We start from the raw sequence: 26,244 nt of genomic DNA on the forward strand, positions 1-26,244 counted from the left end.
TTGCATTTTATTGTGCATGTTCCTGGTACACCTCATGCTGACCACTCAGGCAACATGTGACCATCTCTCTGTGCCATGGTTAGGCAGCCACCCTGCCACTTCCTTTCAGGTCCTCTTGATCTTCGCCCTCTGGAATTTGCATCATCTGCATCACCACGCTTCCTCTTTCTGTTTCTGTCACCTCGGAGTCCAGCATGGTTTGCTTTCACTTTTCTCTGCCATCTCTGTCTGTTCATGCTTCGTCCACGTAACAAACCTTCCTTAATTATAAAGATATTTTCCCCTTTAATCATGGAATCCATTGATACCACACATTCATGCAAGTTCGATAGTCTTAAATAATTTTATGTCTAGATCCTTTTAGACAATTTCATGCTTGCAAACAATTGCATCTATCCACACAGTCAATCTATTCAGACTTTTACGTTGACCTCTCAAATTACCCCTTGTTTGGATGCAAGCAGTAGTGAGCTCTAATGACAAGGTTCTCCTCATACTCTGTGAAATATTATTTTCTTCAATAAACTAGCATAAATTATTTAGCAATTCATCTCACTATTATTCATGGCTCTTGGTACATGAAAAATGTTATTTCCTTATTAACAATTCATCACATTTCAAAGTTAAAATGTGTGTATCTTTGTTTGCAGTTTGCTTTGTGGTTTGTTTGTTGTCCTATCATGCCATCCAACTCTGTTCCTGGGTCATCTGTGAGGCCTTCACTCCATCGGATCCACTTGGGCTCCAGGACCCTTTCCAATTCTACCACCTTTCTTTCAGTCCACTCAAGCTTCACACTGACGTGTCTGCACCCGGTTGGCTGGAACCAACTGGAATCACCATGTTATCTCTTCTCTCTCACTCAATTCTGTGCCCCAAATTTTTTGCTCTCATTTCACCCAGCCATTGAGGTCACATGACAAATATCGGGGCCCACTTCTAATGACTATTGGTTGGTTGGACCTGTGTAGCAGCCATCCCTGCTGCCAGTTCACCCCACACGGACAATTAGGCCACCAACTTCCAGGTACACTGGGCCCCAGCCTGCTGTCGTCCTTTCACTTCCGATTTACATCAACCCCACCCCCTTTCCTCTCAAGTGTGCCTCAACTCCACGCTGCAGGGCTCTGCACCCAGTTCACCAAACTAATCCGAATCACCATGCTCCTTACGGCTTCCCTGTTGGCCCACCCTCTCTGAGACTAGCGCGTTCCCTCTCACTTCTCCCTGCCCTTCTCAACCCATTTATAACTCACCCACCTTGGTGCGCTGCCTCCTCTTTACACCTAAGAGGTTTGCACCTCTTTACCTGTGCACTGCCAATTATTCAGCTCTCCCTGTGGCTAATTACAAGTATGGATTCTTTGGTTCATTACTGTTTTCAGTCAATTGAATGTCGCATTGCCCTTCCTCTCCATTGTCCTGATTCTGTATAGTGTTATAATCTTTGTCATTAGATTGATACTGTGTCCTACAGGAAGTCTCCATAAAATAGTCATTGTATAAACACAAGGGAAACAGATTCCTGATGACATGGAACAATTTAAACTTAAAATGTTATAGAGTCATACAATGTGAAAACATGCCCTTGAGCACAACTTGCCCCTGCCAACCAAAACGTTCTCCCCCTCCACACTAGTCCTACCTCCCATATCTCGCTAAACTAACCTTGTCTATCCATTTTTTCTTAAATGTTGTTGTACAGGTTGAGTACCCCATATCCGAATACCCAAAATCCAAAATGATCCAAAATTCAAAATCTTTTTTGTCCATGGTCCAATAAGCTACTGTGGGTACGCAATATGTAATAGAGTTGAGAAATCCCGATTGGAGAACGGGTCGTAGTGAACTTAGGAAGTGCATTATTGTGTGTAGATTTTTCAATGTATGTCTACTTCAGTTAAATTATGCATATATAAATTTTTGTATTGTAATGTGAATGCATGTACATTGTCTTTAAGTCTGAGTGAATGAGTGCATTTTTGAAATGGTGTTCCAAAATCCCAAAAAATCCAACATAGTTCAGGTCCCATGCATTTCAGATAAGGGGTGGTTAACCTGTAGTACTTTCCTCAACTACCTCCTCCAGCAGCCCATTCCATTGAGAAGGGAATATCATATACTTCCTTTAAGTTGATTGTCAATAAACTTTGACATTTCTGCTCCAATGCTAGAGAAAGAATCCCCCACTAGTAATCCAATCTCATCAGTAATCTGTAGGTTGTTTTGATTTCCATTTTAAGATACAATGGTGAGATGGTAGTGAAACTCGGTTCACTGGAGCTGGTCCATGCTAAGAGGAATTCATTTTGCTGGCTCAATAACGAGGTTTGTTTATTACATTCCAGTTCATTTATTGCTTTACTTTTCTTGTCTCCACCAGGCATCAAAATTTATTTTCTCCCTGTCATATTATTTTGCAAATGACCAACTCTTCTTGGTCTGATTGAGCATATCACTGACTGTTAGATGAGGTTTTCCAGGTGTTACGTGGCGTGAAAGCAGACTGCATTAAATTTGCAATGTTGTTTAACTTCTGCAACTTCAACGATGTCAGGGTGTCTCTCTATTTGAATGGACTAATACTCAGCACATACATAATTTGGTTTGGGAAGATGAAACCATGTAGCATTAACAAATGCAGAAATGATGTAAAGTTAATTCCACCCAAGTGGGTAAACAGTTGCCTATTTCCAGACTTGAATCAATTTGCAATGGCATATACGAGACATATTCCCATATCTTAGAGGTAATAGATAGGAAGTTAATTTGTGTTTTTTTTTTCAGGAGTAAGATGCAAAATATATGGGTGTTATGGTTAATGTAATGGTTAACACTCCACTCTCATAACTCCAGCGACCCAGGTTTGGATATGGCACTCTCGGTAAGGAATTTGTACTTTTGCCTTGAAACATGGGTTTCTTTCTGGGTGCTCCAGTTTCCTCCCCATTCCAAAGATGTACAAGACTGGTAGATTAATTGGTTACATGGGTGCATTTGGGTGGCACAGGTTCATGGGGGAAAGGCCTGTAACCATGGTATAGCCCTAAAGTAAAAAATTTTTTAAAAGATGGTCTGCCTATCAAAGCAAGATTTGATGCTGGGATGTTGACCTGTTGGAATGTAATTTATCCTGCCAGTGCATACGGAGGATTTTGCAAATACATTGCTGATAGTACCTCTCAGTGCTAATAAATGTGTAGGGGGTCTTCAAATATACAAAATATTAGGATCACAGTAAACTACAAGCTTTCGTATTGAGTTGGAAGTCTTGATTTTCAAATGTTTTATCCTCCTGGGCTAAATGCAGTTCACTGAGGGCATCTGTATATTAGTAAAGAAGCCCTCTAAAAATATGTTATCAGACTAAAGAAGGTTCTGATTTTTGCTATTAGTAAGTTTAAGATCTCAACAGTACCTGCACTAAGCTAGAATGCATATTCTCAGGGTGGAGTCAGTTAAGGAGTCAGTTCTAATGATTTAAATGGTTGCATGCATAATTAATACATGTTGATAATTAGTCTGATTTCAAAACTGCAAAACCTAACAGACATATTGCAATCTTTAAATAGAAAGAACTCTCTGTAGAATATTTAGGACAATTGCACCACAGAACATTACATACAGAAATAGGCCCTTTGGCCCTTCTAGTCTGTGCCAAACTATTCTTCTGCCTAGTCCCACTGACTTCCACCATCCACAGCTCTCCACATCACTCCCATCCATGTATCTGTTCAAATTCTTCTTAAATGTTAAAATTGAGCCGGTCCTCACCACTTAAGCTGGCAGCTCGCTCCACACTCCCACCACTCTCTGTGTGAAAAGGTTCCCCTAAACTTTCCCCTTTCACTCTTAACCTATATTCTCTGTGGAAAAAGATATCTATCTGTCTATACCATCATCATTTTAAATGCCCCCATCAAATTTCCTCTCATTCTTATATCCTCCAGGGAAAAACCTAACCTGTTTAACCATTTCCTGTAACTCAGTTCCTGAAGTCCGGGCAACATCCTAATAAACTTTTTCTAAATTTTTTTCATCTTATTGATATCTTTCCTGAAGTTATGTCACCAAAACTGCACACAATATTCCAAATTTGGCCTCTCATACAACTTTATCGTAACATCCCAACTCCTATACTTAATATTTTGATTTATGAATGCCAATATGCCAAAAGCTCTCTTTACAACCCTATTTACCTGTAACTTCACTTTCAGGGAACTATGTATCTAAATTCTCAGATCCCTCTCTTCTATCGCACTCTTCAGTGCCCTACCATTTACTGTGTATGCCCTTTCTTGGTTTGTCCTTCGAAAATGCAAGTTATTTAGTAATAACTGATTCTCTTTGACCTTCTCCAAATATTTTCTCTGTTTCTAAATGACTCTGAAATGTCAACCATTCTTTATCTCCCTCTGACGATTTACAACCCGCTGAATTCCAGCTCCTTGACATCACCCTCCAGCTGGATGGCATTGACGTCTCCAGTTTCTGCTAACCTACTCTCCTTTCTCCCTCCCTTCCCTTCTCCCTGTCTTCTTTCCCTCTCTATTTGCCTAGCCATCCCTCCTCTCCTGCTTGTGGCTGTGCCCTCCCTCCCTTCTCCACCTATTATCTCCTGCCTTTGGGGCCAAGCTTCTCTCCCCAACCCACCCCCTTACCTTTTTGTTCTGACGCTTTTTTCCATTTTTCTATATCTTGATGAATGCTCAAACCGGAAACATCGTTTATGTATCTTTATCTTTGCTATATAACATTGTTTTTACTTCCTCCAGCAAATTGTGTTTCGCTTTAGATTCCAGCATTTGCTATCTCCTGTGATACACCACTAGCCTACTGCAGGGTGCGATCTCTGTACCTGCAGGAAGATAATCGGAGGACAGACCACACCTGGCCAGCTGTCAATCAGTGACCTGAATAGACCTAACTCCACCCGGCCGGCTGTCAATCAACTGCCCGGGATATAACTGCCCCTCCTGAGCAGTCACTCCAGAGTTACCAGTACAGCTACCACTGTAGCAGAGACTTTTAACTGAATAAATCCTGTCATACAGTCTTTCTCGAGTTTTGTGTCTGCTTACTGCTGCAGCCGTGCATCACACGTCAGTTTACTGCTCTACTGTGAAGTCTCTTCATGTCATGCTGACATTGAAGGCATTTTTGCCCTTCCTTCAGTGGGGAGTTTTGCGAGTCCCTCTCTCACTGATCCCCTTCTGTGGTTTCCACTGCTCTTCAACCTTGTCCAAACCAAGGCTCACAATGGTGGCCAGTGACCTGTCCCAAAACTTGTCTTTGCTGACATCTTGTCCCACATGGTTTCCTGCTCCATTTCCAGCCATCCTAGTTTGGCCCCTTGCGTGATCTCTGGAAGTCCAATTCCATTCTGCTCTCACTCCACCATCATTGCAATGCGTCAATAGCTTTTTTTCTCTTTTTCCCTCACCACCCCCACCATCCATCCCCACCCCCCGACAGTTCTGTGCTTAGTTTTCTCAAATGTGCTGTGGACCATAATTCTCTTTCATCCTCCTCTGTCTCCTCTCTTTTGACCAGCTGCCTTGATAAAGACCATTCTTTTTCTCCTGATTGACTGCTGAGTTCCTCCTGCAGATGGTTTTGCCAAAGATTCCAGCATCTGCAGTCACCTGCGTATTTCCACCTTTATCTATATTATTTTGTGAATGCATGATTGCTTCAGAGCCAGTTTATTTTATAAAAACCACAAGAGGCAGTTATCAGCTTGGGAATGGTAAATGACCAGGACAATTTATGTTACGACAAGTCTAGAGTTTGGTGATTACATTTGATATGGTTTGAGATTGACCCCTGCAAGAGATCAGTGAATTTAAAAGGTCACATTGGATGTGAAAAATTGTTTATGAGCATTTCAATATAAGACAAATGGAATAACTTTAAGGGTGCACAAAGTATTTACGAGAGATTGACTTAAATGTACTTTCACAAAGCAAGGCTCCTAAGCGAATCAGCCGTAAAATCAGAAATGAACTAAGAAAGAAAAATAAGATTCATAAAGCATGCAGGGTGAAGAGAAAAGGGTGAACCAAGAGAATATTACAGGAAATGTCAGAAGCACACCAAGTGGTGATCAGTCATGTACGTGGAACTGAGAACGAGTGTTATGGCCAGCAGTAAATACAACAACAAAAAATTCTTCTGGAAAAAGGGGCAAGCATAGGCAGAGAAAACATCCAGCAGAATATCATTGGGTTGATGTGGAAAGTGAAAAAAATAACAGAGAATGGTATTGCCAGCCTATTTTCCTTGACAATTTTTTTCAAGAACCCATGGCATCAAATGGACAATAGGAAGCCATGACGTTTACTGCACTTGGTCTGAACTCTCACAGGACACTTATGAAAAGCAAGGAATGCAATTTATGTTAAAATAAACTATGGGTGAGTAATCAGTGGAATGGATGAAACCTGAAAGTTGTTGATGAGAAATTACAGTCAGGGATGGAAGTAAATCTTTGTGGAGTGACTGAGAAGTCAGTTCCCCTTTGTTCAATATTTATATTAATAAGTTGCTAATTTATATTAGTTATTTATTCTGATAATCTCAGCAAATATTGTTCAAATGGAAGCAAATGGGTCAAAGTTGGGTACTCAGACTGAAATGTGCAAATGGACAAATTACTGCTCAATTCAATATAATTACATGCAGCTCAGTGGAAAGGAAGTGAGTGGGGTGAACATTGCAAGGAAACAGCTGAAATTTCAATACATAGGGGTTGAGGCTGCTTAGCATAAATGAAGTTAGCTTCAGTCCACCTCAGAAAACGAGGCTGATATAATTCCACGTGGCGTGCAGGGATCGCTGCTCTGTTGTGGGTGGAATCATCTGCTTTCTCAATTGATTTCAAGAAATTGCTTCAAAAATAGCAAATGAGTATCCTGGCAAAAACTATTCGGTCAATCAATATTATTGCCCAGAAAGTTTAAGGGTGTAACAGCAGTGTACAGCAGGACTTTGAATGCATTGTTCAACATGTTATACTGGAGAGAATGTCTTGAGAATCAGCTATTAGCCATTTGGGTGAGTGTCCCAAGCAGTATAAGAAAGATTTCAATTTGAGTCCAGAAATGCAGTGCACATAATGAATGATCAATGCTCAAAAGTTCAGGAGTTCAGATTTCTTGTATGAGTATGTACGCAATGTCACATAGATTCCTTTTCCTGTAGGCCGGGCAGAGTTTCTACATCTTGGTAGTGCAAAAAAACTGTCCTCAAGAAAAGGTACATATGCAAAAGAGAGAAATGTAAACAAAGAAAGAAGGGTAAGCAAACTGACTGTGCAATTCAGAAATTAAATATTCAATATTCAATGCAACTGTTCTTGAGACAGGTGGTACAAGTCCTGTGGCACCTACAAATTCTTCCTGATGGCAATAGCAAGAACAGAGCATGTGCGGATTCTTGATGATTGCTGCTGCAATCTGATGGCAGAGTTCCATGTATATTTTCGTGGTATGGGGAGGGTATTACCAGTGATGGCCTGGGCTGTGTCCACTACCTTTTCAAGGGATTTCATTTCAAATGTATTGGTGCCCATACTAGGCTGTGATGGAGATGGTCAGCACGCTTTCCACTAAACACCTGTCGAAGTTGTCCCAGGTTTTTGATGCCATATCAAATCTCCTCAAACTCCTGAGGAAGTAGAGGCATTTACATGCTTTCTTTACGATGACATTCGCGTGTTGGGTCCAGGAAAGATCTGCCGAATTAGTGACTCCCAGGAATTTAAATGAGCTCACTTGTCCACCTTTGATCGCCCAATAATCACTCTGGTTTTCCCCTCCTAAAGTTCACAATCAGTTCCATGGTTTTGGTGATATTGAGTGCAAGGTTGTTAATGCACCATTCAGCCGATTTTAAATCTCTCTCTTGTGGCTGACTCATTACCCCCTTTTATACAACACTACTGTGGTATATTCAGCCAATTTTTAGATGGTGTTGGGTGTTGATGTCATACCGAGCCACACAGTCATAGGTGTAAAGCAAGTAGAGCGGGGGGGGGGGGTTAAGAATACAGCCCTGTGGTGCTGCGGTACTGTTAGAGATTGTGGAAGAGACCACCACCTGCTTGAGAAGAAGCAGAGGAGACAACCCTATGTGACGGTGACCATGGAGGTGGACCAGTTTGGGGCTCAGTGGCTGAAGAACACACAAGCGGCGAGTTGTTGGCAACTTGAGGCGAGGATCCCACGCAGGTTGTGGAATGCTGGAGATTGGTTCGAGACTGGCTGAAGAGGTACCAGGTACTGGAACCAGGATGTGAGAGGGTGCCAAGGGCACTGGAGGCCAGAGATTTGGATCTGGAGCTCAGGTTGCTGATAGTATGGACTGGTCTGTGTGGCTGCAGAGGCTGTGAGAGTGCTGCAGAAGAATCCACAGACTCTGAAGGGACTCTTTTTGCTTCTCTTTCTCTGACTGAAAGGGATGCTGGGCAATTTCTGCTGATGGCAAATCTTTGTTTGCCTTACAGCAGATGAAAGGCAATTTCGTGTCATATTACATCTATATTATTACATGACAATAAAAGAATCTTGAATCTTGAGATGTTCTTACCAATCCTCACTGATTGTGGTCTGGAGGTAAGGAAATCTAATTACACAGTAGGAACTCCAGGTCTTGGAGTTCGCTGCTCAGTTTTGAGGGGATGATGGTGTTGAATGTCAAACTGGAGTGGATAAAGAGCATCCTGATGTATGTGTCTTTGCTGTCCAGGTGTTCCAGGGCTTTGTGTAGAGGCAGTGAGATGGCACCTGCCAACTAATTTAACAATAATAATTAATTTCTAGTGAATTGAAAGTCATCTAATTCACCAATCCATAAATATCTTATTTGATTTAAAATGTGTGCTAGAATATTATCCTATGGGATCTGCATCAAGGAATGATTTTCATTGTTGCTTCAAGGAGAAAGATTTGTGCACTTCAGAAGGTGAATTTAAATGATTTGCAGAGTTGCACTCTTAAGCTGGAGGAACGTTTGGGACTCATGAATGAATCCCGAACTAACCTTGTGGTTTCTTACCTAAAGGAGGTCTTAAAGCAGTGGTGTTCAAGGACAACTGCTGTTGAAATTTAAGCCATGTTTGGCAAGTAAAGACATCAAGGTAGCTAAGGAAGAAGTTCGTGTGTGGATGAAAACCAGGAGAGTCCATTATTTTGGTCACGGATCTGCACCCTTTAATAAAACATAGATAGCCTGACATGACTGATGATCAAAAACTCAGTCCAACATGTAATCAGATGACCCTGCACGAAGGTATCTGGAAAGGACCCCCAGCATAAATAAACACAGGAGTGATTATTTACAGGAATGAATCAACACACCTATTTTCTTCTGTCGGCTCATGCTTGCTTACCTATCTGTTGAACTTGTCCTTGGATAAAAAATGGCAGCAATTGGAATCAAATGTAGGCAGCAGAATAACTGACGTCAGTGTTTCATTCTGCGTAATATTTGCAAAAACGTTACTGATCTTATTCCACATAACAGTACAGTTGTGTATGACAACCAGGTGCCTGAAATTCCAGGCCAATGGAAAACTTCTCCAAGCCCAGATCACAATATTAGTTGCTCATGGGTTTTCAAACAGTTTCCATCAAAGAACAGAAAAGTAATCTGTTAACAGCCTCTACACTTGAATTGGATTAACTGTTAATGTTCTAGATGCCAACAGCTCTCATCAACAGAATTTAGCTCTGCATAGTATCTCTTCAAGTGCATCCAACTTCTACTGATGTTTTCTTTGGTCTACTTCTTCCTGGTCTTGAGACAGCAAAAAAGAATTGCTGCATAGAGAATGCTATCATGTGTTATCACATGAATCCTTGTGATCTATCTTTTCCCACTGGCAATTTCTACTCCCCTGAACTTGATTGATATTGCATAACCTATGACAGAAAATCTCTACATTGCCCATCATCAAGGTTCAGTAGTCTTGTCTAACTGCACCAAGATAGAAAATCAATCACTCAAGCTAAAGTTGTTTGACCAACATTGCCAATTCTACAGACATGTCTAAGGATTCCAGGAATGAAAGTTTAACCATTCGCTATGAGTAATTTTGGAAAATAGACATTTGATGAGTTAAATGAAGAGGTCTTTCTTCAATGTTCCATTAGCTTGTTTTGTTATGTAAAAATATTGGAGTTGCAAAATAATTCCACTTCACTGGACAGAGTAAGTGATATTGTGATTCTGTAAAAATAAATTAGAACTCAGTAAAAACTAGAAAATATTATGTTATTTACAGATTTTATATATTGGATTCTCCCAGCTGCTGGAAAAGACTAGTTATACTATAAACAATTAGGAACAGTTCACGCACATCATGTAACTGTTATCCTATCAAATCAAATACAGAATGTCCGTAGATGGAATAACCTCGTTCTTTTGTTGGATGATTCGGATTCAGATTTACTGTTAGAGTATGTACATGGCATTACATACAACCCTGAGATTCCTTTTTCCTGCGGGCGCAGCAGAATTACCTCTAATTGGTAGTGCAAAAAATAAAGTGTACCCAGCGCAAAACAGGTAACCAAGCAAAGAACTGTAAACAGATAATGAATGGAAACAAACTAATTGTGCAATACAGAGAAAATAAAAAGAAAATCAATAAAGTGCACAAGAGTCCTTAAATGAGTCTCTGATTGACTTTGTTGTAGGAGGTTGTTCAGAAGCAGCTGTTCCTGAACCTGGTGGTGTGAGTCTTGTGGCTCCTATACCTCTTTTGGCAGCAGAGAGAACAGAATGTGTGGTGGGTGGTGTGGGTCTTTGATTTTTTTTCTGCTGCCTCCGAAGGCAGCGTTCCCTGTAAATGTACTCAATAGTGGGGAGGGTTTTGCCTATGATGTCCTGGACTGTGTCCACTACCTTTTACACTCAGAGGTATTGGTGTTCCCATATCAGACCATGATACAGCTGGTCAGTACACTTTCCACCACACATCTGTAGAAATTTGTCAGGGTTTCTGGTGTCATACCAGGCCTCCGCAAACTCCTGAGGTAGTAGAAGTGCTGACGTGCTTTCTTTATGATGCAGTTATTGTGTTGTGTCCAGGAGAGATCCTCTGAGATAGTGACTCCCAAGAACCTAAATTTGCTCACTCTCTCTACCTCTGATCCCCCAATGATCACTGGATTACAAGGTGTTCCAGGAGCAAGTGAGGTGACATTTGCCATAGACCTGTTTCTATGATAGGCAAATTGGAATGGATCCATGTCACCAGTCAGACAGGAGTTGATATCCTCCATCACTACCCTTTCAAAACACATAAATGCTACTGGTCGATAGTCATTATGGCAGGTTACTACACCCTTCTTGGGCACCAGTATGATTTGGTGCCTGCTGGAAACAGGTGGGTACCACACTCTGCTTGAGTGAGATATTGAAGATACCCATGAGTACATTGGTAAGGTGGTCAGCACAGATTTTTAATACTCGGCCAGGAACTCCATCCGGCCAGATGCTTTCCTCAGATTCACTCTCCTGAAGGCAGCACGCACGTCATCCTCAGATACGGACAGGATGGGATCATCAGGGGATGTGGGGGTGCGGAGGGATGGTTCTTCACTGTTACTGTAATCAAATAGGGCGTAGAAGGCATTGAGTTCCTCTGGGAGGGAAGCTTTGCCGTCTGGTTTCATAACAGGTTATGGAATTTAGGTCCTGCCACTGCTGTTGGGTGTCCCTTAGTGATTCTATTTTCATCCAGAATCTCCACTTCACCAGGGAGATAGCTTTCTGTAGGTCATACCTGCTGTACTGATCTGGATCTCTGGATTTAAATCCCTGCGATCTGGCTCTCAGCAGGTTCTGGATTCCATTGTTCATCCCAGGTTTCTGGTTGGGGAAAACCCTGAATGATTTGGTGGGGACAAACTCATTCACAGCTGGTTTGATAAATTGTGTGACAGCCCAAGTGTACTCATTCAGATACTCAGCAGAGTCCTTGAACACCACCCAATCCGTTGACTTAAGAAAATCCTATAACTGTTCTTCAGTCTCCTGTGATCACCTTCTAGCTGTCCTGACTGCCAGAGTCTCTATTTATTAGGCTCTGTCTGTATGATGGCAGAAGGATAACAGCCAGGTGATCAGACTTGCCAAAGTGCGGTCTCAGGAAAAAAAAAACAGTAGGCCTTCCTTATCTTGTTGTAGTAGTGATCAAGTGTGCTTGGATCTGTCGTACAGCAGGTTACATGCTGGTGGTAGTTAGGCAGGGTTTTCTTGACACAAGCCTGATTAAGTTTGTAGTGTGTCAGGCTGGGCTGTCTCTTGTTTATTGACCACATCGTGAAGCTCTGCAACTGCCTGCTTGTAATTGGCATCGGGAGGGATGTAAACTCCGGTGAGAATCACTGATAAGAACTCTTGGGGTAGATAGAATGGTCTGCATTTGGACACAAATGGAAACAGTATGCCCATATGTGGAAAATTGTGCTAATGTTCATGTAATAAAGCCTCCACGAATATGTCTGAGTGTTTTCAGCTCTAACATCAGTTATTAATTTTCGGCATGCTGAAGATTTGAAAGATTCTATATAAATGTATTTTATTTAGTTAGTTCTCTTATTAGGTTATAAGTGAGTAGAGACTTGGGTTCCTTTGTAATGATCTCTGCATGGAACCATGGGAGATAAAAATGTCCATAGTCACAGGTGAGATATATTAACATTAACTACACTGTTGCAGAAGAATGATTCTTGAGGTGGAAATTGGTTGGTGAACTATTTCAGCTCTCAATCCAGCAGAGAAGAAAGGAATGTCTTCTATTTCAGCTCTCAGTCCACCAGAGAAGAAAGGAAAGGATAACGTTAAGAAGAGAAGCTCCTGTCATGGAGAATAATTGGACTATAAATTCTGGTGGAACGTATAATATTTGTTATTGCTGATATTGGATCCAATAATAGTGAGAGTATACTGGAAAAAAACAAGTCCAGTGTTTCATACATCGCTTCTAAAGAATATTTTTCATCCTCCAAGATTAAGTTCAATTGTAGTTTAATTAACCGGAGATCAGTAATCCATTAATTTTATATTATTAAATAGCTCCAAGTGATATGCATTGCTGTTAAAAAAACTTAGAACTATAACAATCTTATTCAATAATAGGAATGGTTTATTGTTGGTCTCTTTCTCCTGAGTGAACTTATCTCCCAAATAGGTTTTGCTTATAATCCTTTTATGTTGAATTCACCAGCTTTTGAAATGAACTTCTTTGAAAATAATGGCAAGTGTTCAAGACATTGTGAGTTTACTCAGGGAAAATGAATAGAGTAATATTTGGTGCTCAATACAAATGAAACTTCAAAGTTGATACATGGTTAACAATTAAACATGAATTGATAATATTTTTGGTGGATCAGGCGATGATTAGCAATGCCTTCCAAGCAGAATAATGAAAATAAAACATGAATGTTATTAATTTTTAAACTTTCAATTTAGCTGGTGAGCTTGGTGTTTATCATAGTGTGGACACATTATTACTTATCAGAATCTCTCCAGGGCTTTCCCATACTCTACCTTTTTACAAAGATATGTCCTTCCTTGCACTTGTTCCCTTGATACTGTATTAAATAGTAGTTTCCTCTCATACATCATCAGTCTTCTTTATTTGGTTACTCCATATATGTCCACTGGATTTTTTCTCCAGACATTTATATTTCATTTCCACTCTATCTTTTGGCAGATCCTTAAGGTCATGAATAATTGCTTTCATTCCAGTTCAGTAGGCTATGAGGACAACCTATGACCCTTGATGAAGGGCTCAAGCCCGAAAGGTTGGTGATGTAAAGGCACAGTTTGACCTGCTGAGTTTCTCGAGCATTTGTGTGTTTTTTCACTAAACCACAGTATCAACAGAATCCTGTGTTTTACCTATGACCTACATGCGCCTATATAATCAGAGAGTCATTCAGCATGGAACAGATCCTTTGGCCCAATTCATTAATGTTGACTGTGTACGCCAAGTAAGTGGTGGAGTTTTTGGGGTGCTTCTTATAACTATTCTCTTAGTTAAGGTGACCCGGTTTAGAATGGGTAGAACTAGTTAATGCTCACTAATTATACTGGACCATGAAAATTTGCTTCCTGAACACTTTTGGGTGTATTATAGATTTAAAATGCAAGAGCTTTGCTGAAGCTGGATGATGAAGCTCCGGTTAACTTTGCAGAAACAATGAAGAATGCTGATCTATTGTGTATGGTCAATAAAGTCCAGGTTCAGGGAGGCTGTTAAGATCTTTCAAAGTTGGCGTTTGGAGCTCTCTAAGAAGTCATATGGTCTTTTACAAGCAGAGAGAGGAAAAAACAAACAGGTGATTTCTCTTTTGGAGAGAGAGAGAGAAGCCAGTTCTACAGTAGCTGTTGAGGCTGCAAAATGGCGAGCTGGCAGGCTTGTTGAAAAATCCCATTTTGAAGACGGGTTGTGAGTTCTGAGTTCAGTATAAGAAGCAGCAGAGTCCTCGTTTGATTTGGACATCATGCTCAGCACAGACATGTGGGCTGAATAGCCTGTTTTTATGATGTACTCTGTTGTGTGTGTGCTTATGTTTCACTTGAATGCCTACCCCTAATTTCCTTGTATGCTTTTTGTTAAATCACATCCAAATGTTACACACTTTTATCTGATCTTCCATTAATATTTACTTTGTCTGTCCAAAGATTCACTGCCAGCTCAGGGTGAGTGTTATTTTATAATATCCTTGCAAATCTTTCCTGTATCTATTAGCTCTTCAGTTTTATTTTTATCATGTGTTGACTGAGTGCTCCAACCAAGAGCCTAAATACGTTATCACGTTATCTCCCGATTTTTCAGTGTACATTGTTTCCATTAATTTTAGCTTGTGATTCATTCAACTGTATTGCTATTTTTAAGTGATATCTCCACATTTGCATTATGCATTCTATGGGATGTGGTGTATGTCTTAATCTTATCAAAATAAATAACATCACTTTTGATTTTATTTGTTGGTGTTAAAAACTCAAAGACAGTGCTCTTAATGATAAACTATTTTTTTTTCATATTGTTTGCAACAGTAGCAAGATATTATTATTACAATTTATTGCACATAAACTAAACTTTGGGCCAAATGATCTTTGCTTCTGTTTATTCTCTAAACCACTATATATTCATCTAATCTCCTTCGTCAACCATAATTTGTTAAACTGTGATAATTTTGGGGTAACTGTGGGATTCTTTCTGTCAACAATTATGACTTCCAGACCTCAGTTTGCAAGGGAATGAAGAGTGAAGATTGAGGGAAATATTTTCAGTGAATATTTCCTTCTAAAAAGTGTGGAAAGTATGAGATATGAGGCATAAATTTCAAACCATGAAAGATGAATAATTTGTACAGTTTTGCAAGGATACCTTGTCCAGAAGAGCCATCATCAAGGCTGTTCTTAGAGGACTCTCCTACAATTGTCCCAAGATGTTATTTTTTTTTACTGGGAGGAAATACAGCTGGTGTCTGCAACAACTCTGCAATTAATGGAATGGAAACCCAGCCAATTCTTCACATGGCAGCTTGCCAGATCAAGAAAACTGCAAGTATCTGCTGCTGAATAATGAAGTTTGGTTAATTTATCTCTGGGGAAGAATCATGCCTTGCCATGGGCTGCTCTTCCTGACATGAAAGTATCTAAACCTAACTTGAAACTATTATCCATGCGCTACATCACATTTGGAGTTAGTGTAAAGAAAGATTGATTGCAATTAAGTCCAACCAAACAGATGGTTGCTTTTCTGAAATAATTAAAGGAAGCCAGTATTAGTTTAAAAAATGACATACCTGTATACTTAGTATTTCTTCCACAACCATCCTTTAACTAACGCATGGATCTCTTTACCGGGTTGAGTTTCATTTTATCTTTTCAAATTGATAAGAACAGCAGCATTTGGCAAAAAATAGCAAACGGTGCTTGTGAATGTAGGGAACTTCACATTAATGGTCAAATCCACCAAGTCCATTGAAATCTTATGTATGTTCAATAGCACTGCGGGGAAATTATTTGTACTCTGGAAACAAATGGGCAATTATAATTTTTTTTAAAAATTAAGACATACAGCGCATTTCGGCCCACGAGCCCAATTTACACCCCATTAACCTATACCCCCAGTAAGTTTCGAACAGTGGGAGGAATCTGGAGCCCCCGGAGAAAACTCACACAGACACAGGAAGAATGTACAAACTCCTTACAGACAGCGAGGGACTTGAATCCTGGTCCGGATCCGATCGCTGGTGCTGTAAAGGCGTTGTGCTAACTGATACTCCCACTATGCTGCCCTGATTCTAGTATAAAATTTTCCTCAAATAAAGTAACTAGAAGTAATTGTTACCTTTTAAAGTCTAGTTTGTACTGATATGAAATTATTTGCATCAGAGTTGGTTTTCCAAATGGAACTGAGGTAAAAGGTTCATCATCCCAGATCACTTGGCATGCTAACTGATTCTGATATAAATGATTGTACATTATGATTACCCACATCTTTGTCTTATATCTCTCTGTATCTCAGATTTTTTATGCCTGACATGGGGAAATGGATTAGCAAAGCATACAGGATATTTTTCTTTGTATGTACATTTTATAAACCTTGATGGTACAGGCAGCAAAGTGCAGTTGAACTTAAAAATATAATCTTACGTTTACCTTCAAAACCAAGAAACTCTTATTAAATATTCACATTCTCGGCACTATGTTAAATGTCTACACTAAAAGGTTGCAGCTATAACCATGGCAACATTCTCCGCATTTATTTTGTGTGAGTACATCCTGATTACCTCAAGTTATTTTGAAATGCAATAGTCTCGACAATGTGTGGGCCATGAACCTGACAGCCATACCACAGCTGTATTCACTGCCCGCGCCCCCACCCCTCAAGCCTGCCTCACACCCCAGAGTTGTCTGTCAGCACATTGGTTGATAACTACTGGCACCTCGATGACTTAACCGTTGGCATCAACCAGTGCACTGAGGGAAATTCGAGTTCCTCTCATTCATTTGTTCAAAGTACCTTACAATTTTTCTTTGGTTCCAAACCATCACTTCTTTCATTCATCCCCACAACCTGACTCTCAAAATATAGTGATCAATTGATATGGCGCAGGCATTGAATTTGTCCATAAGCATATTGTATGAGCAATCCAATGTCAGTAGAGTCCTGAATCCTACCTCCATTTTAAGCCTTTCTGCTGCGCTACCACAACAGCTGACAGTGGGTTAATGAACACTAACGGATTCCACTGGTGCAAGAAGCTCAAACCGGGTTGGTGGGGGGGGGGGGGGGGGGAGGGGACTTTTAAGACAATATTATCACAGCCCACCAATATTGAGCAACATCCAGGAAGTAGGAGTTCACTTAAGAGGGAAATCAGGAGAGCAAGGTGGGATATGCGGTGGCTCTCCCAAGTAACATAAAGGAGAATCCAAGAAATCCTACAGTATAATGAAGACAGAAGAATATTCAGGGAAATAATAATCTCCATCAGTAGTGGAGCACCAGCGGACTTCACCATCTACAAAATTGCTGACGATACCATGGTAATGGGTTGTATGAAAATAGGCATGCAGGAGGGAGATTGAAAACTTGGCTGAATGGTGTGCCAACAACAAGCTCACACTTAATGTCACTAAAACCAAGGAGCTGACTGTAGACTTTAGGAAGGGAAAACCAGAGGTTTACAACAGAGGTGGAGAGGATGAGCAAATCCAAATTCCTAGGAGTCACTACTTCGGAGGACCTTTGCTGGACCCAACACCCAAAGCTTGTCAGGGCCTCTACTTTCTCAGAAATTTGTGGAGGTTCGGAATGACATCAGAAACCTTGGCAAACTTTTATAGAAAGTGTGCTGACTGGCTGTATCATGACCTGGTTTGGAGGGACCGATACCTTTGAATGGAAAGCCCTTCAAAAGGTAGTGGACATAGCCCAGTACATCAGAGGCAAAAATCTCCCCACCGTCGAGAATTTCTACGTGGGAGGCTTCTGTCAGAGAGCAGCAGCAATCATAAAGGATTCATATCACCCAGGATATGCTATGTTCCCACTACTGCCATCAGGAAAAATGCACTTGTGACACAAAACATGTATCACAAGGTTCAGGATCAGTTGCTACCCCTCCATCATTGGACTCCTAAACAACAAACTCAATCAGAGACTCATTTAAGATCTCTTACTTTGCACAATATATATTATTGTATATTTATTTTTGTATTGCCAATCAATTTGTTTATATTTCCTTCTTTGTTTACATTTCTCTCTTTTGTATACTTATCTTGAGTACAGTTTATTGCACTAACGATAAGTAGAAATTCTGCATGGCTCGCAGGAAAAAGAAGCTCAGGGTTGTGCGTGATGTCATGTATGTACTCTGACCATAAATTTTAACTTTAAACTTTGAATAAGATGTCTATATTTTGTGCCTGAAGAGATGGATATGATCCTATCTGAATATTTCTCAAATGATTGTTGTTCTGGTACCACATAGCCAGAATTCTGACTCATCATTACCTGTTATGCGGCCCTATTGTGATGCTGTCATCAGTAAATTTATAGATTTAATTGGAGTCAAACTCATGGATATGGAGGGAATAGAGAAGAGGACTTAGTAGGCAGGCTTGAGATACCCCTTGTTGTTTTGTTGTCATTGTTGTGTTCTTCTTTTTCCTTTTTCATATTTTTCTTTTCTTATTCTTATTCATTTCCTTCTTCTTCTTCACCTTGGGATCTTTGAGATGTCCTCTGCAGGCACTGAAATGGCTTTTGAGACCAGTGTGGAATTTGTAGACTGCTCCAAAGATGATGTTGGAACACTTAACAGCAGAACAGATGAGTTGGTTGGGAGGTGGTGCCCTCTTTCCAATATTTTCACTGGCTTCTCTTTGTTTGGGACAAATGAGGCTTTCAGGGCCTACTCAAATACTCCATCCCCAGTTCGAGCAGAATAGGGCCTGGTAGTCCCATGTGAATCTTGTCTTTTTGTATATTTTCAACAATATGGCATATATTAGATCATCAACATCAAGCAGTCAAAATGATAGAAATATATATAAAGGTCATTTGGATTGGGTGAACATTTTAACCAAACAGCAATGATGTGATAATGCCAGCCCTAATATATAATTAAAACTTCTCAAGGACACCAGCTAGATGAAATCTATTCAATCAGTTGTTCCTTTCTAAGACAAGTGAAATGGAATGAAATGATAATAAAGACTAGTTCAAGACATGAAATTAAGGAGCTGGAATTCCCTTCAAAATTTGTCTTAACCACTCACATACACTTTCCAAGCTGTGACAGATAAAAATAAAACCCAAACAAGATCACATTGCAGATTGTAGTACCCTGATCTGCAAAAGGTAGGAGCCATATTTCTGAAGTTTTACGAGTGACTGTTCTGCAAAACTACAATGTGATATTCTGAGGTTATAAGGATCACTATTTAAATATAAATCTTTCTAGTTTTCAGTTACTCTCCCCTTGTGTTTCACTCTACCGTCGCATTACATCTCTCACATTCTTTTCATCTCTGTCTTCTCCTGTCTTTCAGTTGCTTCCTATTGAAATTGATGTACACCTTATTATTAGGATGATGTGCAGACGAACCTGACCTGCTGCCAGTGAAACAAGCACCTTCTTTCTTTCCACACTAGCAGTAAAGTGCCTACTGTACAATAGTTCATACTGTCTCCCTCCTGGGAATTATACAACTGATGAACACGTGGTTAACAACTTGGATTTAAAAGATAAAACAAAACCACATCAGCATATCCATGCCCATTTCAGGGACCCCATGTGGAGTGTCTGTAAGATTGTACTGGGTCTGCAGGATGGATTTGAAAGAGCCTTGATCAATTCTTCTACAACATGTCAATGTTCAAGTATATTCAGAAGAACTTTCTTCGACTGTTGCTGTGAGGCGTTGGCTTGTTTAAAATAAACCCTTCGGCCTGTGCTGGAAAATATGCACTGGAATCACCAAGCTTTAGAGGCAGTGCTAAACTAACCAGTGCAATTCCCGCTTGAAATTCGTGGACGCTTCTTGTAACCACTGTTGCTGCATTCAGCTTGAGCCATTGTGCAGTTCACTGCATTAGGGAACTTGAAAGGGATTGGTTCAGGAACCTTCCCAGCATTAGCTGAGCTGAATTGGTGCTGATTGAGGTTATGCCTAACTCATTTGAAGGATATGCTGCTTCCAAAAACTGAATGGAACACATTGTAAAGCTTTAGAAATTATCTCATGATGCAGTAGACTGAGGATACGAGTGGCATCCAAGCTTTGATACTGTTCGTGACATGGTCGTTGAAGACATCAGAGGAAGAGAGAGGTTCTTTGTGCATGAGAACACTAGGAGCCCCCCAGACTTGTTATGATTATGAGAGGACATGGACAAAGAAATCAGAGATAGACTTGGCCCCCAAACCCTGGATACATGGCCAGAGAGGTTTAAAGGCTTCATACATCAAGGTTGGTGAACACATCAAGAAATTCCATCACCCATCAAATACACTGCTAAAGCCACTCTGGTTCATGCATGGTTCCTTCTTTCCCATCAAATACGCTGCTAAACTTGCACATTGGTCATGCATGAGTTACCTTTCTCTCATCAAATATACTGCTAAACGTACCTAAATTGGTTCATTGTACACACTTTTGTTGTAAGACATCTGGATTCACTGTAAGATTGTATTGTGTCTGCAGGATTTGAAAGAGCCTTGATTAAAACACCTGCCCTGTGCAACTCCACTCTCTAGATGTGGTCACAAATCTCCAACTTCACTGGCCTGTGGCTTCTTGAATTCCAGGTACATAATCTGAACTGTGGTAGGGCATCCAACAGCCCAGTGAGGAAGTGCCATCTCCCAGTATACCTGACAAAACACCTTCCCCAAATGTCAAGGTCAGTGACATTTAAAAACATCAAATAAAGTTTAAAAATATGTTGTAGAATATATTTAAAACATCAAGAGTTGTATTAAATATTTAAATAATTCAGTAAAATTGTTTAAATAGGTTAGGGAATCTCAGCAAGATTCAGCTCCACTCTCAGCTTTATCACAAGACCTCAACGTCAATCACAATTTCTGTTTGCAATTCATGAGATTACCTGTGCAATTACTTACATGGCAACACTACGATATTCAAATCAAACCACTCAGCTTACATGCTCAGCTTGCACACAATAATTGGCAGGTTTCAACACGCTCTTGCAGATGAAGGTGGCTTGAAAATGTTACCTTTGTCAGCAAACTGGTCCCAGTGACTGTAAAAGTGACGGTAGATGGTGTCTGTAACCGTGGAGAAGAGAATGGTGGCTGTTGGTGGGATGGCTACCACAGTGCAGACTCTGCAGAAGACAGTGACAGACTCGTTATCCTTTTGTAACCTTGGATCTTCTTTGAATGACACAAATAAATTAATCCAAAATATATATATTTATTTTACATTGTATTTTATGTCTATATGTGATTTATATGGATTGTGTGCATATGTGTGTGCACCGTGGTCCAGGAAAACACTGTTTTTTCTGATTGGATATAGAACATGATTTCCCCATCATCTACTATACATTCTTCTGCAAGATGCCTGCCTCCGATTTCTTACTCCATTCACTGATCTTGTCTTTGATCTTTTGTCTTTCTTCTTTCAGTCACACAACACTTTGCTCTTCTTCCTTAATTTGTTCCTGCACCCACCCATGGACAATAGAGGGTAGGTAAGGCCTGCAGCCAAGACAGAGGAATTTCTTCTTCTTCACTGCTTCAATCTTGCTATGTTTGATGGCAACCCTGCAACTGCACATGGAGCCCCAAGCGTATCAGTCAGGACACCTACACCTCTGATCTGCCACAGGTAGGAAGGTACAAATATTCCTGTTATTGTCACATAATAATACACAAAAAATGTAATCTACATGATACACTTCAACTTTTGTCAGACAAACCAAGAATCGCCATGAGCATTGGCTGGCATCCCTAACAAGAGGAGAAAAAAGAAGCAGAAGAGAGTTCCTGCAGAGATACTGCCTGTCTGTGGGTTCGCCTCCAGTACTCGTGCGACCTCTGCAGCTGAACAGACTCCAGTTCAAACCATCGGCAAGCTGAGCTCCAGATCCAAATGTCTGAAGCGATCAGGAAACCTTCAGCACCTGAGGCCCTTCGGGAGCCCTTCTTGCCCTCAGCATCCTACCGAATCACGGTTCTGATACCTGGTTCTCCTGAGCCAGGCTCCAGCAGCCGCTGAGCCGCTCACTGCTTTACTGCCATAGTCACTGTTGGTCATCTCTTTTGCTCTCCTTCTCAATGGGGAGAGGGGGGGGGGGGAATGTTCTCCTCATTTCTGGTGCCCTTCACCGGTCCGCTACTCCCCTGGAGTCTGGAACCCCTGGTGGTTCGCTGCCCAGCACAGGCGCTTCCATCTTGGGCACAGACCCATGGTTGCAGAATTTAAAAAAACGCAATTGGCTCCTTTAATAGATTGTTTAAAGCCTGAGTGGAGTCATCGTCATTAGAACCAGGAAGTAGTACCCTGCGGAGCAACACTGCGTTGTCACTCCTCACGCTCTCGGGTGGCATTACAGCAGAACTGGCATTGTGGCCATGTTTTTCCCATTGATACCACAATAGGAAATGTCTTAACTGAATGCTCACTGAATAACATTAACTTAAACTATATGTCATGCACCTTAACAATTTGTTATGTAAATAACAACTAGCGTCTTCTGTTAATTTCACTGTTAACAGAATTATATTAAAACCAATCAAATTTACCCTGTAGATGAACCCTTCACTTCCAATTATAACTTCTATGGAACTGCAGAGATACATTTCTGTCAAGCCCCATTGACTTCACTGATCTTGTAAGGATAGGTAGGCACAAAACCAACAGAAAGTTAAACTTTCCAAAAGGTTATCTTCTAGTTTATTTGACAGTCTCATTCAATCTCTATTACATTTTAGTTCAATAATGTGCATTGTGACAGATCATAGGTGTCTTTGCCAAGATGTATCAGAGCCCAGCAGGAGCTATTAGCGGTCAGAATAATTAGTATTTATAATTTCCCTATTATAGCTATCACATATATAACAAAACAAAACCCAATTTCTCCAGACAGGCATCAATTATTAAGAGAACCCTGATCTGTATGTGACCAATATGTTTGTTTAAATCCTCAAGACCAAATTACTTGTGGCCTCTGAGAAGTCTGTCAGCAAACGCCTTGGGAATTTAACTTTGGGGCTTGGGACAAAGTAAGTTCTTTGCTTTTTATTGCCCCTTTAACAGAATCGATAGTTGGTGCCTAACGTGAGACAAAACATTATCCCAGGATGATCTTGTACATTTATAAGGGAGAAAATAGTTGGATTAACATACTGATGAGAAGGAGCAGTGAGGTCTTGGCCTGGAAATTTTTTAGCCTGGGAAATTAGCAAGATGTGCTTAGTCAATAAATATTATTTTCAATGACTTAAATTTCTTTGATAGAAGGTGTCTTGTATAATAGAACCCATCTTGCAACATAACAAGAAAAATAACAGGATCAAGAGTAAGCTCCATCATTTAACATTACCATAGCAAATTTTTAAAAAATCTCATCACCATTTTTCTGTAACTGTTGTTTCCTTTATAAATCTACCACTCCCTTTTTTTTAAGGCAATTAAAGGCTGAGCTTCTACTGGCCTCTGGGGTAAAGATCCACTACCTGAGTGAAGAAATTGCACCTCATTGCATATCTAAATAGCTAATCTCTTATTTTGAAAATGTGATCCTTATTCTAGGCTTTTCAGCCATGGGAAATATATTATCTGCCTCTACTCTATCAAGCCCTACAAGAGTCTTCAATAACTCTTTTTCTAAACACCCAAGAACAGAGGTCTTACCTACTAAATCTCTCTTCATATGACTAGCCTAGGACCCATTGAATCATCAGTCCATTTTTTCTGCAGTAATTATGTCCATTTTTAGTTTAGGAGAGCAAAATTTTATATGCTGCTCCACATTTAGTCTTGATGAAGCCCTACAAAATTGTACTGAGTCAGGTTTACTCTTGGGTTCAAATTCTCACAAGCATACTTTGGATGTGCAGTTAACCAATACTAAAAGATTTCATTATCGAGTTGCTCCCATTAAAAAGGCATGCATCCTTCCTCTTTCCATTCTGCAGTCTTTGGGGCTCAATTTCAATTTATATTTTTTCTTCACTGTAAACCTTTGACTAGAAAATATCGTAAAGGGCGGCATGTTTAGGGTGGTGGTCAGCGCAACGCCGTTACAGCTACAGCATCCGGGGTTCAAATCTGGCGCCATTGTAAGGAGTTTGTATATTCTCCCCATGTCTGTGTGGGTTTCCTCCAGATGTTCCAGTCTCCTCCCACCATCCAAAAAATCATTCCAGGGTTATAAGTCAATTAATTGGGTGGCACGGACTCATGGGCCAAAAGGGCCTGTGACCAGGCTATATTTTTAAATTTTAAAAAAATTTAAATCTTTTTTCCTTGATTGTTTGTTAAAGCTTAATTTTATTAAAGTTTTATAAATGTCATTGAACGTATTATTAGTGAGTCAGGAACTATTAATGAATAACTTCCCAAGGAGTTATTCTCAAGATTGATCTTTAGCCATTCGGTTTATTTTTTTTTCCTTAGCCAGGAATCCTGAGGTTTTATTTTATGTCTATCTGTCTGTGCTCATAAAGTTTGACAGTGTTGATTTTTTCCGCTTTTCCATTGAATGAATTTGATTGTGGACAAAGTATTGGACTGTACTGTATTGGTCTTAGTATACAAAAGAGATTGTATGTTTTAAAATGTATCAGTTAATCCAGAGAATTCTAGCATAAAACATAATAGGATATTAGGCACGTTCAAAATCTTTGATACAACAGGTGAGGCAAAATCCATCCATCACAATCCTGCAGCTCTATCAACTATAGCTTTATCAACTGTATGTCGTCCACCTCTGCCTGTCACATACCGCTTGTGAAAGTTGCATGGAGAACATGAACTTAACTGCAACTGATATTGTTGGTTTCAACATCACATTCTTTGTAAGGTTGTTGCAAGTTATTTCAATTCTCACATCCAGCTATTTCTAAAGGGACATGCTACAAGCAACGTCAATCCAGCTACAGGGAAATGTTGCTCTTAATGTGTGTTATTCCTAATGATAGCCACGGTGTCCTGCTTAATAAAAAGTATATTCTAATATAAAATACAGATTTACATTCAGTGAGAGTCTTTATCCAAAAGTACATATTGCCAGCAGTCTCAGTGAATTGGCTTAGGTAACCACACTATGAGTAATTAACATTTGCTAATTAACCAATGGAAAACAATAAAGGGGAAAATCAAGCTCTTGAATTGCAGGAACAGTGTCAAGTTGATTAATGATAATGACGATGAATTGCTAACCTGCAGGACAGCCACTTAAATTAAGACATACAGCGTAGTAACAGACCCTTCCGGCTCACGAGCCCTTGCCGCCCAATTGCAGCCAATTAACCTAAAACTCCCATACATTTTGTTTTTGAAAGGTGGGAGGAGATCCATACAGATTCGGGGAGAATGTACCATCTCCTTACGGCAGTGCTGGATTCCAACCATGTCCTTGGCGCTGTAACAGCCAACCACTAACTACACTAACCGTGGTGCCCCAATATTGGAAATAGTTCTTAATGTTCTAAATTCCTCTGTGAACAGAGAGGTAGTTCTACTACCTCCATGGGGTATTAACTGACAGGTCAAATTTAAAGACTTCAACCCATGGCTTAAAACAATTTAATTAGCATTCAAATTAGTTCACCATCATACATGCAACTAACTTCTAAAAACTTTAGTTTCAATTTACTGTTCATACTTTCTTTCAAAATTATACAATTTTGAACTGGGGTGAACTGGGCAGGCTCACTGCAACAGGGGTTCTTGCTTCATCTGAGTTTTAAATTTGGAATGGTAGCTCTCTGCCGTTGTTGATCAGGAGCTGATCTGAACATCTGGGCATGACACACAAAACTGCATCATCAATCTTCTCAAATCTTCTTTGTTCATAGTATATAGATGCAGGAATATTGAACCCCTCGAGAGCCTGCATTATCATTCAATACCAACGCGATTGATCATGCAACCTCCTGTTTTCCCTCATATCCCTTGTTCCCTTTAGCCATAAGCACAGATCAAACTCTCTTTTGAATATATTGAATG

At 40.2% G+C, this 26,244-nt stretch overlaps 1 long non-coding RNA gene across 1 annotated transcript; it reads right to left on the bottom strand.

Moving 5' to 3' along the window:
• Nucleotides 1-22,951, bottom strand: LOC138741663 (uncharacterized). The gene is made up of 3 exons (XR_011343643.1): nucleotides 22,815-22,951; nucleotides 21,282-21,391; nucleotides 1-260 (listed from the first exon to the last, which is right to left on the bottom strand). It is a non-coding gene; the product is annotated as an uncharacterized lncRNA (long non-coding RNA).
• Between the last annotated feature and the right edge of the window lie 3,293 nt (nucleotides 22,952-26,244).

This window comes from Narcine bancroftii, chromosome 8 (assembly GCF_036971445.1).
Source record: "Narcine bancroftii isolate sNarBan1 chromosome 8, sNarBan1.hap1, whole genome shotgun sequence".
Taxonomy (NCBI): Eukaryota; Metazoa; Chordata; class Chondrichthyes; order Torpediniformes; family Narcinidae; genus Narcine; species Narcine bancroftii.